This window comes from Ambystoma mexicanum, chromosome 6q (genome assembly GCF_040938575.1).
Source record: "Ambystoma mexicanum isolate Mex_15411 chromosome 6q, UKY_AmexF1_1, whole genome shotgun sequence".
NCBI classification, from domain to species: domain Eukaryota; kingdom Metazoa; phylum Chordata; class Amphibia; order Caudata; family Ambystomatidae; genus Ambystoma; species Ambystoma mexicanum.
Window position 1 is genome coordinate 240679949 of NC_090937.1, and position 16699 is coordinate 240696647.

Here is a 16699-nt window from a genome sequence, read left to right on the forward strand (position 1 = left end):
ATTTCTTACTTTTATAAGCATCATGCGTGCCCGTCTGACATATGTGTTCTCATGCAATGTTTTAAACATTATTTATACTGGACTTACAAAGACTTATCCAAGGCTAAATAGGATAGCTTTGCTCTGCTATTATTCTCAATTGTGCTCTGTATCACTCATCTGACTCTTGTAACTCCTGTTCTATGGCATCAGGCCTGAACATCACAAAAATATCATCGAGATCTTATTGTAACACATTATCTGTATAACTGTCTGATGTCTTTCCCTCTCCCCTTGACTCTGAGGAGACTGCATCTAGGGTAGTTGAGATTACATTTTCAGTAACATTCTGATTAACCGCATTGGCACTGTTAGATGTACCAGCTAGGTTTGCATCGGTATCGGCAAACAAATCAATATCCACATTGAAATCAGACTTTGCAACTGCTGCACACATTTCTGGCTCATTTCTCCCAAGTCCTCTATCTACACTCTGTTCAATTAGTTCAATATTAGGCTGGCATGTGTCTGCGTCACCAGCTGCTTCTTCGGGCATCTCTCTTTGAAATTCCAGGAAATCAGGCCTCATTCGATTGGCATATTGCAGCTCTCCATGGTGGAACTGCTTGTGAGTGGGCCTCATTCCGAGGTCGGAGGTAACCACGCTGCTATTTGCGGCATGGCTGCCTCCGAACTCGTCCAAACTCCGGCATGGTGAATGGAGTAATTACCGGTCCATTCCGAGGTCGGAGGGACCGGTAATTCCCCATTCACCAGGGCCATTCCCCATTCCCATTTGAGCCCCCATAGGGCTCAATGGTAAGGGGGAAGGACCCGCAAAGGGAACTCGTAGTAGGGCGGTAAGGGTTTAACGGCACCGGTCTCGTTACCGGTGACCGTTAACCCTTACTGCCCTACTCGGAATGAGGCCCAATGTCTAGCTTATCCTTCCACTTGCTTCGTGGCTATGCTCAATACTTCCTTGACACTGTGGGGCAATTCAGAAGTCCTGTTAAAAGGATCACACTGTGGGGGAACCAATCACAAAGTGCCACACCCACAAGTTATCTTTCATTCTTTCCATGTTGCAAGCCCTTGGTGTATTGGGTGCCAATTCCATGAAGAATGTCCCAGTCTCAACTCAGCATGCAATATCTTTCAGCATGCAGATTTCAAGGCTGCCATAGAAGGGTAACGTGGAGCAGATCTGTGCATTTTAACTTGGATTGTGCAAGACCAACACTCCTTAGCCACATCAAATCAAAATGAGGCCTTTTCACTCGTTTCGTAAAGTAGACCCCAAATCAAGTTGTAAACAGACCAAATTCTTGCATTAGCTTTGTTGAAAAGGGAAGGCCCAACGCATACTGCGGATGTCACTTTGCAGCTGCAAACACACACCCGAGGTTGTATAGATGCTTTCTGCAGTCAACTGGAATGCTGTGCTTGTTTCCCATGCAGTAGGAAGGCAGGCGAGATCTGCAGAAGTCTTCACAGACAGGTGTGAAGAGGCATTTTCACTGATGTCTACAGCAACATCTTCTTTCAGTAGTGGCAACGTTTTTGTGATGGAGGCAGGTGTGCCAGGCAGCAGTGGAATGTGATGCTTGCTGTGCCATGATGCCTTGGCTTCTAGGCGCTGTACTCAGTCTGAGGCTGTAGGCACTTTACATTACTCGTCTGGGTCTTGGCAGGTGCAGTTGTTGAGGCAGTTTGCTAAAATGGCAAATCCTTCCTTCAACGCACAGCAAACCTGCTGCGGGGGGTGCAGGAGGCAAGGAGAGACTGCCCTTCACTGAGTGCCACCACCCAGGGCCCCAGTTTAAGAAGTAATGGAGTAGCCTGACCTTTCCCAGTCTGAGTAGGTAACTCCTGAAGTGCGCATTGGGAGAAGGAGAAGGCTATGCTGGCAGGTTCCTGACGAGCACAGAAGACAGTCGAGAACTGAGAGAGCTCCGGGAAGTGCAGCCATATGAAGTAGTTGAAGTAGGGGCCAGCAGCAGCGTAGAGTGCGCTGGACCCATTCTCTGTTGGGATGCCGACATTGGATATTGCCTGCACACAGAGCTCTCATTTTGTTTTTTGAATTTTAAGAGCAGGGCCTTTATTAGGTCATTTTTTAGAGGTTTTTAAGGGCGTGACCTCAGATTTTGTTTTTGAATTTTAAAAGCAGGGCCCTTATCAAGCAAATCAGGGGAGGTGGGCAGGAGTATATGGATTGTGTGCACAGGAAGCGTGTCTAGGAGTAGTGCAAAATACAAAATGTAAGTTGTTTGCATTTATCTTACTTTGCTGGTTCATCATTACAGAATACTGGCTTAAGGTTTATATTCCAACTTGGTCTCCACCTTTACTGTGTTATTCTGAAGCAATGGGCCTCATTATGAATGTGGCGGAAAGGCAAGCACCGTTGTTACCTCTCCGCCACATTACGAGTTCTGTTTGCCGGTGCCGGACTGCACGTCTGGTCTGACCAGGCATGCAGACCGTCACCCGCGAGCAGAACTCATGATTGCACCAGCACCGTTATTAACGGTGCCGGTGCCACCACGCTCCCGACCCCCATTCTGCCCTACAGGGCAGAATGGGGATAGGGAGGCCGGCCATAACGGGCAGCCGAGAATGGCCAATTACCGGCCCATTCATCTCGTAATGGGCCGGTAATGGCCCATTCGCGGGTGCCGGAGCCGGTAGCAAGTTTGGCGGTAGCGTGTCCTTAATAAGCGCACGTTACCGCCAAACCCGTAATGAGGCCCATTGTGTCATGCATCTGTTAGAGCTGTATCTAACCATGAGAGGGTGGCTTTCCCCAGGATCACACATCTTACTGCTTGCTTAAGTTGGACATGTTTTACATGTCTGCTGTTGCATTTGTATACATTGGGGGTCATTACGAGGTAGGCCGTAAGGGTTTAACGGCGCCGGTAAAGGTGCCGGCGCCGTCAACCCCTTACCGCCCCATTACAAGTCTGCTCGCGGGAACCCACTAAGGACGCCTGGTTTTACCAGGCACCCTTAGCGGGTCCAGCGAGCAGACCAGGATGCTAACAACGGGCCCATTATTAACAAGCGCGTTGTTAGCACCTTCCCCATTCCCATTCGAGCCCTATGGAGGCTCAAATGGGAATGGGGATGTTCAGGGTCTGGGTTCCTTGAATGAGAAATTACTGGGCCCTCCAAGGTAGGAATGGCCCGGTAATTCCTCATTCAAGGAACCTGGACCCGGTACCTGTTAAGGGGTAACCATACCTCTATTAGTGGCATGGTTACCTCTTACCTCATAATGAGGCCCATTGACTCTCTCTTTACACAAACCAGTGTGTTTCTAGCAAACGTACTGCTTATGGATAGGATTTTCCTATTAGACTACACCTTTGCAAATTGCTGACGATATAATTATTCAACATCCTACCCATCTCATGGGGATAGTTATATTAATTGCTAATTGCATTCATTCATTCATAACATGGATATAGGACTGTGCCAGATTTCGAATAGCCTCCTTTATCTCTTACAACTTCTGTGTTCAAACTGTCCAATACTAATGTATCCTAATTTGGATGGCTGTAAGATTGACTATGGTCTGCACTGCAGGAACTATAGTCTGTGCTGCAACTGAATTCTGTTCTCTGTCTCTCTATGACTCTGACGGGCCCAGGAAGGGAGAATATACACACAGATACGATCATTACCACATGCACGCTTAAAATACATTTTAAGGCTATTATTGCATAAATGTTACTATGACTATGGTCTGCACTGCAGGAACTATAGTCTGTGCTGCAACTGAATTCTGTTCTCTGTCTCTCTATGACTCTGACGGGCCCAGGAAGGGAGAAAATACACACAGATAAGATCATTACCACATGCACGCTTAAAATACATTTTAAGGCTATTATTGCATAAATGTTACTATGACTATGGTCTGCACTGCAGGAACTATAGTCTGTGCTGCAACTGAATTCTGTTCTCTGTCTCTCTATGACTCTGACGGGCCCAGGAAGGGAGAAAATACACACAGATAAGATCATTACCACATGCACGCTTAAAATACATTTTAAGGCTATTATTGCATAAATGTTGCTATGACTATGGTCGGCACTGCAGGAACTATAGTCTGTGCTGCAACTGAATTCTGTTCTCTGTCTCTCTATGACTCTGACGGGCCCAGGAAGGGAGAATATACACACAGATACGATCATTACCACATGCACGCTTAAAATACATTTTAAGGCTATTATTGCATAAATGTTACTATGACTATGGTCTGCACTGCAGGAACTATAGTCTGTGCTGCAACTGAATTCTGTTCTCTGTCTCTCTATGACTCTGACGGGCCCAGGAAGGGAGAAAATACACACAGATACGATCATTACCACATGCACGCTTAAAATACATTTTAAGGCTATTATTGCATAAATGTTACTATGACTATGGTCTGCACTGCAGGAACTATAGTCTGTGCTGCAACTGAATTCTGTTCTCTGTCTCTCTATGACTCTGACGGGCCCAGGAAGGGAGAAAATACACACAGATACGATCATTACCACATGCACGCTTAAAATACATTTTAAGGCTATTATTGCATAAATGTTGCTATGACTATGGTCGGCACTGCAGGAACTATAGTCTGTGCTGCAACTGAATTCTGTTCTCTGTCTCTCTATGACTCTGACGGGCCCAGGAAGGGAGAATATACACACAGATACGATCATTACCACATGCACGCTTAAAATACATTTTAAGGCTATTATTGCATAAATGTTACTATGACTATGGTCTGCACTGCAGGAACTATAGTCTGTGCTGCAACTGAATTCTGTTCTCTGTCTCTCTATGACTCTGACGGGCCCAGGAAGGGAGAATATACACACAGATACGATCATTACCACATGCACGCTTAAAATACATCTTAAGGCTATTATTGCATAAATGTTATTGCATAACATATTTCTATAGTTTCTCCTATGAGAATAATTGCAAAAGAGGGGATGAGTGATTTCCCAACTATTGCATAGTAAATATGTTTGTTTATGCTTTCCAATGTTCCTGCATTTTATGTGAAAATCATTCTACATTTTACATGTTCTATCAATGGTGCATTTAACATGGGTTTCACCTGCTTCATACAGAATGCTATTCAGTGCATTTAAAAGCTTCACTACACACAGTTCTGTGTGGCATAATCATATGGCAAATTGCAGATAAAATCGTGTTCTCTACTCATCAGAGTATTGCATGCTTGGACACCCTAAGGCTTATGTAACAATATTATTAAAGGCCCTTTTCAATTAAGTAGTTGAATCATTGAACTTCTCTTTGTTTCTGGAAAGTGGATTCAAACATTGAAAAATCTTGATATAGCACCACCAATGTGTATGGTTCTAGAAGCTATATAATTGTCATGTTTTTTCAAGGGCTGTTTCATTTTTTTGCTGTCTTTCTATATGCACTCCCAATAGTGCTTGCAGGGTCTTGCATTGAAAAAAAGAGTTAATGACCTGTCAGAGACACTGAGGAAAAAATGCCAATTTCAAACATTGTTTTTCAGATTGTACCTTGTGGTGACAATTTGTTGTATATGTGACAGCTCTGCTTGTACACTTGAGTGAATATGTGCTCTGGTCCTGTGTGGTCACAATCTAGTTGCTACACACATAAAGCAACCTTTACCACTTTGATCACAAGCTTGTCTAACCAATGACTCAAGACTGTGCAACTGCAGAGTTGTCAAACAGATTAGAATTCCTGCAGGTCTTAGCTCGCTGAACCAATTAAAGATCCTAGCGAGATGTGACCAATCACCAGTGTAATCTATTGTTACAGGACCACCACACAAAACTGCATCCCATCTCAGATCACAGAATAGCCAATTATTGAATTATGAATCCCAAATCCCATTACCAGGCTCTCAAGTGGAAAATCATGATCCACTTGGCTTCACCAATACCAGGGTGTATCACTCCACAAGGAATTACTAATAGTGCCTTCCTAACAACGCATAAACCTAGGAGCTTATAGGAGCTATGTTCCTCACACAACATCCTTTATTTTGCCTCTGATTTCCTTTTGCTCTCTCACGAGTATCCCTTATGCGTACTGCATATTGGGCCTCCTGCTTGGAGCAGTCCTGACCACCAAAGGGTATCCTTAATGCATGTCTGCATTGGTTGAGTAAACTTAGTACACCTTAATTTAATTTGAATCTACATGGTTGTAGATCTACACTGATGTCTGTGGCTAGCCCTGGACTGCCTGAGGTATCTTAATAGTTGATTTATAACTCTGCCTGCCTTATGCTGTATAGCATGATGGCAAATGTCTATTTGGAAGGTTCTATTTAGTTCCATATGACTATTGAATCTATTGGGTTGTCTTAACATCAGTTTAATAAGTTATCTACTATGGCATAGGTTTTATAGTTGCTTTCAGGAGGGGGCACAGCTTTGATATCTGGCCATTTGCACTGCATCTCTAAATGCAGGAGTGTTGCATGAAGGTTGTAGCAGAAAATATACTAATGCATGAATATCTTCTTAGCATTGCTGTGTTATGCTATGTTGCATCATGCTATGGTTTAGCTTGTTTTGCGATGTTATGGCTGTGTTATGGCTGGTTGTTAATTGCAAGCACTTACACCACTGTCTTGTATGGGATTAAGCATGCTACCTATGATGGTGTATGCCAAGCACTGTTCTGCTTTGCACAATGCCAGATCATATGTAATGAACTGAGTGAGCCCATTTTAAACCTGCAGGTTCTAGGTTCTATACTCAATGCAGGAGTGCTCTAGACTGAACTTGGGTTCCAGGCCTAGGTTCAAGATTTGTGGTCTGCGTTCTAGACCATGGTTTAGTCTGTGGGTGCAGGATGTCAGCCTCATGTTTCCATTATTGGAATTTATGTTTATTAATTCGACCTAATTCTCCCTATGTTTATGCTTTGTAGCTTATGTTAGTGAATAGTGCCTTGTATTATGTATCACTTTTGTGGTTTTAGTTTGTCTCTCTATTTGAGAGAGGGTATGCCCAGAGGTGGGTCCCTTGCTCGCTGTGACATAGGTAACCAAGCTGCACCTCACTCTGTGGGCCCAACAAGGCTAAAACATGACTGGGGTTGCTTGTATTTCCATGCAGAGGGGATCTGGCCTAGCAGTTTGGACAGGGCTGCTCCCATTGGTGGTGGTACCTGACTGATTTGCATATGGCTGAACACCTTTTGCAATAGTGCAGATGGGCTAAAAAAACGATGGTGTGGAAGGATGCCCAGAGCAATGCCAGTGGTTCAGATTAATTCAAAACCTTCCACCCATCGCTTTTTTGGTTTTTGTATTATGTATTTGTATGACTCTGCGGAATGCGTTCGAATACGAAATTGCAGGGTTGTCTCCCACAGCACTTAAAAAATGTGAGGGTTGCCCCTGCAACCCTGTCTCCCTCTGTCTTCCCCGAGCTACGTGTCCTTCGCTCCCAGAGATGCCCCCACCTTTTTCCTGGAATGGTTCCAAGACGTGGCTTCTGCCTGCAGCACAGAGGTTTGAAATGTGTCTTTTCCCATGTAAATATTATACCTGCATCCTTCACAAATGCACTTCTGGCACATTGTAGAATTCACTGCGTGGGTAATTCTATTTGAATTAGGAACGTTCAGCTTTTTCAGCTTCCTTCACCTCACTGCTTGGAATTTCTCCATGTTATTTGTATTAGTTCACTAGCTGTCATGCATTCAAGCTCTCTTTTAAAAACGCTAGTTCATCTCACGATCGAGCAGTCTTTTCAAAAGCATTTTAATTGGCTTTTAAATCGATCGATTAAAAAGGCCTTGCACTGTTGCACGTGCTACTAAGGTTTGATTATAAATGGGCCACGTTTGTGTCTCAGTTTTTATATGTAAGAGTAGGGGCCCTTCATATTTAATCACGTTCACTTTCAGCACTTACCTAATTAACTGAATGTTATTAAAATGCACTGTGCATGTTTTGGAACGCCTTGGACTACCATTTCACCAAATACGCTACTGCCCAGCAATTAAGGTGATTTACGCAAACTTACCAGTGTAAGGTTGCGGTGAGTGCATTCCATTCTCCAACCAAGCTATCTACTTTGTCATTTACATTCTATAAGGGTTTGACGGTCTAATCCATGCATATGTTGTTGTTGCAAGTTTTCTCTTCATCTGTACTGTACTATGTATTTATTATACAGCACTCAACTCCCATGGGTCTCAGAGCGATGAAATCACAGTTATTTTTATTCCACAGATGGGTACTCATTTTATCCACCTAGAATGGTGAAAGGCTGAGTTGACTGTGTCAGGTTTCAAACCTGCTGCTGCAGGCAGCACACAGATGTGGAGTGAGCACTCAACCCACTGTGCTATCTTTCATTACAAGTGCATGCAGATGCATGCTATAAATTTTGGTATACATTGTTATGGTGACATGTATTAAAGCACACACTGTTAGTTCATAATTAATGTTACCTCCCTTCTTTAAGGTATCTGTATTTCTTATTTGCCTATCACCTTCTACAGTGGAGTTTTAACGTTCTAGTGTCTCAGTCTGATTCAGAGGAGGCGTTCCCTTGCTTATGCTGTGTAGTTCTTGGCTACAGGTTGTCAGTTTTAACGTTCTAGTGTCGCAGTCTGATTCAGAGGAGGCGTTCCCTTGCTTATGCTGTGTAGTTCTTGGCTGCAGGTTGTCAGTTTTAACGTTCTAGTGTCGCAGTCTGATTCAGAGGAGGTGTTCCCTTGCTTATGCTGTGTAGTTCTTGGCTGCAGGTTGTCAGTTTTAACGTTCTAGTGACTCAGTCTGATTCAGAGGAGGCGTTCCCTTGCTTATGCCGTGTAGTTCTTGGCTACAGGTTGTCAGTTTTAACGTTTTAGTATCGCAGTCTGATTCAGAGGAGGCGTTCCCTTGCTTATGCCGTGTAGTTCTTGGCTACAGGTTGTCAGTTTTAACGTTCTAGTATCGCAGTCTGATTCAGAGGAGGCGTTCCCTTGCTTATGCCGTGTAGTTCTTGGCTACAGGTTGTCAGTTTTAACGTTCTAGTATCGCAGTCTGATTCAGAGGAGGAGTTCCCTTGCTTATGCTGTGTAGTTCTTGGCTATAGGTTGTCAGATTTTGAAGGTTGCCAGCCATCAGAGGACTTTTTAGGCAATCTTTTAGGGAACCTTTTGAAGTAAAATGGAGGACTTTTCACACCCTCTGCTTTTGCAGAGGAGGAGCCTGCTGGTGCTTGCTTTTGGGTTTTCTCCAACACCTGCTCTTTAATGGATTGTTTAATCATTAATGAGGCGTTTCTAGACACTGCACCCTGCGCACGACCTACCATTGTATTAAAACCATTTTGGAGGTACTATTAAACCTGATGACAATGTCTGTAACCCTAATTCAGCTTGTATGTTATCTCCTGATCCTGAGATTGTAGCGTTGAACTGTGCGGTACCTCTGCTTTCTGTTTTAGTGTCCACCTGTGCAGATGATCATACTGATATTTTAGGAGAAGGTACTCTCCAGCATTGATTGGCACGGTTAACCCTCTAATAGGATGAAACCCCAGTGTTTTCTCATAGGATCAAGGGCCCTGAACCACATTTCCATGTCTAGCATTACCAGGAGGGTATTGCATTGCAGCCCATTCGGGAACCAGGTTATAAACCTTTCTCTTGACAGCCAGAGTTCGGCTCAGTATTAGGCACGTAAGTAATCCCAGACTGATGTGCTCTACATATCAGACACCTAAAATGACCTCTAGTTTTCACAGAGGGTGTTTTCACATATGCATACAGTAACGCTGTAGGCAAAGAGGCCTGCATTTTCTTTGGCTGTTGCACCCAGATTACGAATTCCTGATTGATCTTGTAAATATTAATATATACGCAAAAAGGTGTTTACCATCAATGCATTGCAGGGGAATGGGCTTGTGGTCTGTGAATGACGAGTATGTTCAATCAGCCATAATCTCAACAACCCCTTCTGTCGCACCACCTGAAGGCAAACGTGCAGCTGTGCACATTACTGAAGCACTCAGAGTGAACAGTTCTAAATAGGTGTCTGTTCCTGCTTTACTGTCTACAGGTGCTAGGACTATCTATGAGCGCACACATGAGTTACGTGTGTACGCAGCTCGGCACTGTAGAGATGTATTTTTTTAATGGTGCTTGTCCTTATCTGAGATAAGTATGCTCGCTCTTTATCTTTATTTCGATTTAATTAAGTAGAAGGCCTTCTCAATATGAAACCTTACACTATGCGTCACTATCGAAGGAAAAGACATGGGGCCTCATTACACGGATTAGCTATTAGCGCCATGGTTCGTGCCGGTAAAATACCGGCACCACCTTGGTGGAAAGGGGAATTACCGCCCTATTCCAAGGTTGGCGGGGCGGTAATTCCCCCTTCCACCATTGCCCTTCCCCATTCCCATTTTTGCCCCATAGGGCTCTATGGGAATGGGGAAGGCACTAATTACGGTACCACAAATTGCGGCACTGTAATTAGCTCCCTGGTCGCTTTGAGGGTTGGTTTTTACCGCCTGCAAAAAGCAGGCGTTAAATTCCCCAACCCGCAAAGGGACCTCGCAGTAAGGCAGTAAGGATTTACCGGTACCGGTAAAATACCGGTACCGGTAAACCCTTACCGCCATCTGTGTAATGAGGGCCATAATAACAAAACCAACCCGTGCACTCTCTTGGCACGGCAAGGTACATATATCTGCTGTGACTTCATGAGAGGGTAGAGCTACTTTGATCGAGCCCCATATTGGACGACAAATGCTTCATGTCCCTTGAGATCACACTGGCTAGTAAGAGCTCTGTCCTTAGGGTAACTCCCCCAGCTCTCAACTGAGCTCAGAGTGAAGGTCTAGCGCTCGCCTTATGCGGCAGGGAAGCCATCAGCCACTGAAACGGAACCCAGCAAACAAAAGTTACTCACGGGCTCTGCAACACATCCACAACAGTTCCTGTCACTCCTAATACACATGTATCGGGATAGAAAGGTTTGACAAAACAGAAAGACATTAGGCAGAGAGGCATAATGCATCACATAACAAAGTGTTGTTAATTAGCATTTCAATGTGCCAACATATCCCAGAGTCAAGAATGACCGACGTTGTATAAAAATAGTATTTATTTACACATAGAAATCTTCATTTCATTGTCTCTAAATCAACAGTTCATCAACATATTTGTCATCTTAAAATGACCCATTAACAAGGGGACTCCCAGGACCCCCCTTGTTAATTTGCATATTTAAGTAACTTTGGGTCACACCCTAAGTTACTAGGGGAATCCAGACGTGGACCCCTTGCTCACTATTCTTAGAGAGGTACAGATCCACTCTACTGATGAGGTCCAACCAGACCGAAACACGTGTCTGGGGTTTCTGTTGGTACTCTTGTTCAGAGGAGAATTGCCTAGCATTTAGGTGCTGGCCTGCCCCAGGGCAGGACAAAGACTGATATGTTTGGGATATTTCTTCTCTGTCAAAGATAGTGAGCTAAAGACTCTGGGTAAATCTCTCGTAACCAGGACTAATGTCTGGCAGAGGGACTTCCAGGATCCCCTTGTTAATTTGCATCTTAAAATGACCCTCAATTGTCTTCTAATTGCACATAGAATTCAAACATATTTGTTTGGTATATAACCCGTTTCCCATCTCTGTAATCAAATTAATCTACACCAACACTCTTATCATGGGGCACATGTTCAGCACAAAAAGCCCTGTCCAGCACAAGTTGGGGCTTAAATCATCTTTCTGTTGACAAAGGCATAAAGGCCATGCCTAGCCTCATCCCTTTTGCTAAGGAAAATCAAAGTACACATACAATGATCAATTCACTTAGAGCAGCACTATTTGAATTCATTCAAACCTACTCTGTGGTTTCCAAACTAAACCAAAAAGCTTAAATCAATAAAGCTATTATTGCATTTCAATATATATCTGTCACAATAAGCAACGCAAAGCACACATTCACTGCATCAAAACAAAGGTCGAGAATTGCTGCACATTATTAAAGCAAGCAAAACCCATTGAAACATGACTCTGAGATGCAGCTAAGAGCATGCGACCCCTGCAAACTCTGTCAGGATCTCAGCATGATGCCGCCACAGCAAGCCAGGCAGCAGTTCTATAGGTGCTCGCATGGTATTTATAGGGGCTCTAGCTCTGAAATCCCTTATCATAAAATGCTGTCATTCAGTGGGCAGACCTTCAGCTTCTGTTTCTAACCTGCATAACTTGGAAAATCATCCCATCATTTGTGTGATGTATGTAAATAATTTAGGAAGTACCTCCCCTTGATATTTTGCCGCTGTATCTTCTCTTAGCAACTTGCTCTGAAGCATCTTGCCGATTTATCAGCTTCTAGAAACTTGTTCCGAAGCATCTTGCTGAAATATACATCTATGCCATAAGTCAAGGGCTTTACGCCATGCTTGTTTTTGTCCTGGCTCTTAGGCAGACTGCAGTTTATTCCCTTAACATGGAGAATGAAGTGGATTTGATTTCATGGCCTACTAGGTTTCATACACTGGCCTGCTCAAAACTAGATATGTAAGCATGTTTGCATGTGTGCATGTATGATATGAGTAAGCTGTTTAAAGTGCGAAGCGCTCTGCTATTCTAAATGGTTACATGAATCAATGAACGAAAGGTAACAAATACAAACACACTGCTTGCTATGTCGCTACTCTTGCAATGTAAGGCTAGTACAAACCTCCAGGAGCATAACGAGCTTTGAGTAGGCTTCTGCTAGTTTGCATTACTGCTGCTATTCTGTATAGACTGCCCTTTAAGCATGTATCACAGTACTTGAACTTTCTTCAAGGTGCTACATTAAAGGCACTACATTCTAAACTGCCAGCTAATTCTGGTACTATTATGAGGGGAATTCTGACATAAAATCGTTTCTCACTTGTTGCTCCTACTCCGAAGAGCAGAATGGGCGAACAGTGGTCATTTCAGTACGGATGCTTTATTTCCCTTTTGGCTAAACCAGTCAACAATACTTGTGTGTCCTCTTTGCATGCCTCATAGAATACATCATCTATATACTGGACTAGCATGGACTAACCAGTAAACATTAAGCCATCTAAATCTTCCTTCAGTTGCTGGGAAAAGAGTGTAGGGGACTCAGTGTTCCCCTTGATGCAACCGTCTCTAGGTGTACTGCATACATCTGTGTGAAATCACAAACAAGTACTGACTGTCCTTGTGTATGGGGATAGAGAAAAATGCAGAGCACAGATCAACCTCTGTGAAATGGGCAGCGTCAGTAGGGATATATGACAGTATTGTAGCCTATATTGGCACAACGGGGAACGAAGAAACTACCACAGCATTTAACAGCTCTCAGATCTTGAAGAAGCTTTTCCCGGCTTCTTGACAGGCAATATTGGGGTGTCGCATGGACGGCTAGTTGGGAAACTATATCACAGTCCTGGTTCAGGGTGGTTCTACTGGGCAGGGTGTAACGAAGGAAGGGGCACCTGGCTATTCCCTGACCATTCCAGGTACTATACAATATCTCAAAAACAGTTGGTCAGGGCTAATCTGGACAAGACCACATACATGAAAAGAATAAATCTACTCCGACAATTTTTAAACACAATTGTTGTATATTTCTTATATAGCAATCTAATGGGTAAATCATACATCGACATACCATACCATCAGGGTATTCTGAGCCTAACATCCTCCCCATAAAACATAACATGTTAACAGATAATACATTCCAAAACATCTGGTGATGATTTTTAACAGACAAACCTTGTGTTGCCAAGGGTTTACAGTAAAAGTATTTATAAAGAGCATACACTGTCTTTTCGCCACTTTTGGCACACTAAATACAGAAGTGTTGTGGCCTATTATATTTCATCGGCTTCAATTTTAATTGCCTTCATTAGGACGGGAGTAGTGGAAGCGATTCCTCACTGCCTGTGGTATGTATCAGGCTGCAGAAATGGAACACTGGGAGTCTGGGATGCCACCAGAATGTGTGCCATGCATGTCAGGTGCTGGGGCAAAACAGAGTAAGAGTGTTCTCATTATGGGGGCGTGGCTACGAGAGCCATGTAGGAGGACGCGTTCCAGCGGAGCTCCCGGGATCCTGAACAGATCCGGGCAAATCAGTGCAGTGTGACGGATTATTGAACACCGACGATACGCATGTCAGCGTGTGAAAGTGCTACCTATGCACTGTGAACTTTTGGAGGACATAGTAGCCACGGCGGCGAAGATTGGAAAAGAAAAGTCGAGAGACGTTGAGGACAAAGGGCGACTCAAAATGGCCGACATGGCCCGAGACGGAATAGAAAAGAGTAGCGGGAAGACCTAATAAGGCCAGCGAGCAGTGCGCCCACTCCTCATTCGAAAGACCTGCACATCCCCAGAACCATGTCAAGTAAGGCAGTGCGACCCAAGGCGAAACAGCCCACGCTGGATGACTTCACCAGGACGTCCCCAGGCCCGGACGCCACCAAGAACAAAGACGCATTGGCCGTGGGTGGCGCGACGCCTTCGAACTCTAATCAAGAAATCCTGGCGGCGATTGCGGACCTGAGAGCAGCCTGGGAGTCGAAATTAGAACAGGCCGTCTCCGAATTAAAAACTGCATTGGACCTCAAAGTTGGGGAGGTCCAGGAGGACATCAATCTGCTGAGACAGGACGTTAGGGTTCTGGCAGAGCGCACAGAGTCTCTGGAAAAAGAAGTTGGCCCGAATACGGCGGACTGCGCCACCCACAAGGCAAAACTGCACGCCCTAATTCAAAGGGTGGGCAACCTGGAAAGTAGAGCGGAGGAGGCGGAAGGACGAGCCCGTCGCAACAATATCCGCATTGTGGGCCTACCGGAGGGGACGGAGGGCCGAGACCCTACTGACTTTGTTGAGAACATGTTACTGCAGGAGATATCCGGAGGGGCCTTATCCCAAGGCTTCGCAGTGGAACGAGCGGATAGAGCCTTAACGAGGAGGCCGCCTCCCGGAAACCCGCCCAGACCCATCATTGCCAAAATTCTTAACTACCGCGATCGGGAAAGAATATTGGAACATTTTCGAAAAGGAGGCACGATCAAGAGAGGAGCAGCAAACATCACGGCGTATCCGGATTACACTCTAGCGGTGCAGCGGAGTCGCATGAACTTTGGGACTGTGAAACGGAGGCTGAGAGAGGCAGGTTATAAATATATGTTGCTTTATCCTGCAAAATTGAAGGTTATACAGGCGCATAAAACTTTATTTTTCGAGACCCCAGAGGACGCCATGGAGTGGCTCGACGCACAGGGGTGCCCCCAGGAATCGGCAGACCGGCCCAAGAAGGACTTGGAGGAGCTGCGGAAGGCGTAAAATGGCGTCGCAAGATGGCGCGACTCATGGACTTTGGGACTTGATTATAGTCGGCTCGGAACCTTCGGTATGGAAGGTCAGTTGGTTGCACTGTTTGTCGCAAACATTGGGATTATTATCGAACGGGAGCCCCATGGAGCGATACTCTTTCCCCACAATAGTTTAGGTTAGGTGGCCATTAGGGCGATCTCACCCTACTGGGCTCCGTGCACTGATTGGTGATTACGGAACTAGATGTGGGGGTGCCTGAGCTCTGTTGTTGAAGCTGGGCAACAGTTGGGGCGTGTGATGTTGGGGGGAGGGCGGGTGAGTGAGGGGAAAGGGAGTTGGGGTTTGGTTGTGTGTGTAGTTAGTTGGGGAAGGAGCTTATTCGCGGAGTGGCTGCAGTGGGACACCTTCTGTGTCATGCGAACTGCCGGAGTTTCCTGTACATGGGGTGGGAGGACACATAATTGCCATGGGAGACCTTAAGATTGCCACCTGAAATAAAGTCATGTTGTATCTTAAACGACAGAAGATCGACATTGCCCTACTACAGGAAACGCACCTGACCAAACAGAAACTAGACCTTGTCAAGAAAAAATGGAGTGGCACGGTGGTGGGCTCCCCATACTCGGCCTATGCCAGAGGCGTGCTGACCTGGGTGGCCCCGCATGTCCCGCTTAGAATAATACAAGAGGAAGTAGACACTGAGGGTAGGCTGGTAATACTAAGGGCATTGATTGAGAACAGAGGACTGAATATTATTAATACATATGCCCCCAACCAGAATACTGCTATATACTTCAGGACTTTATGTACACGCCTGGGCCTGTGCGCAGAGGAACCGATTATTTGGGGGGGGGACTTCAACTGTGTTCTTGACCCCAAGACAGATAGGTCCGATAGTAAAGTGGACAGGCCCACCCCGGCAGCTAGAGCGCTACGGGTACTATTAGACGATTTTGGACTAGAAGATGTCTGGAGATTGAAACACCCCACTGCCTTGCAATATTCTCATTATTCGGCCCCTCAACAGCTGCATACGAGACTAGACTATTTCTTTGTCACGCCAGAAGTGGCGATAGCAACTACTCAAATTGAATACAGAGCGAGGGTCCTGTAGGACCATTCGCCCTTGGTGATGGCCTGGCAATATGGCCGCCCCAGAGGGAGGATACCGACATGGCGCCTTCGGGCGGAGGCGCTAAGAGACCCGGTCTTCAGAGAGGATATTAGAGAGGCGATTATACGGTATTTTGAGGAGAACACGGGCAGTGTAGATTCGGCTAGTACACTTTGGGAGGCCTTTAAGGTGGCGATGAGGGGCAATGCTATTTCCAAATCAAAGGGCCTGCAAGGGGGGGTTCTGGCTGAGCTAGAGAAAGTGGA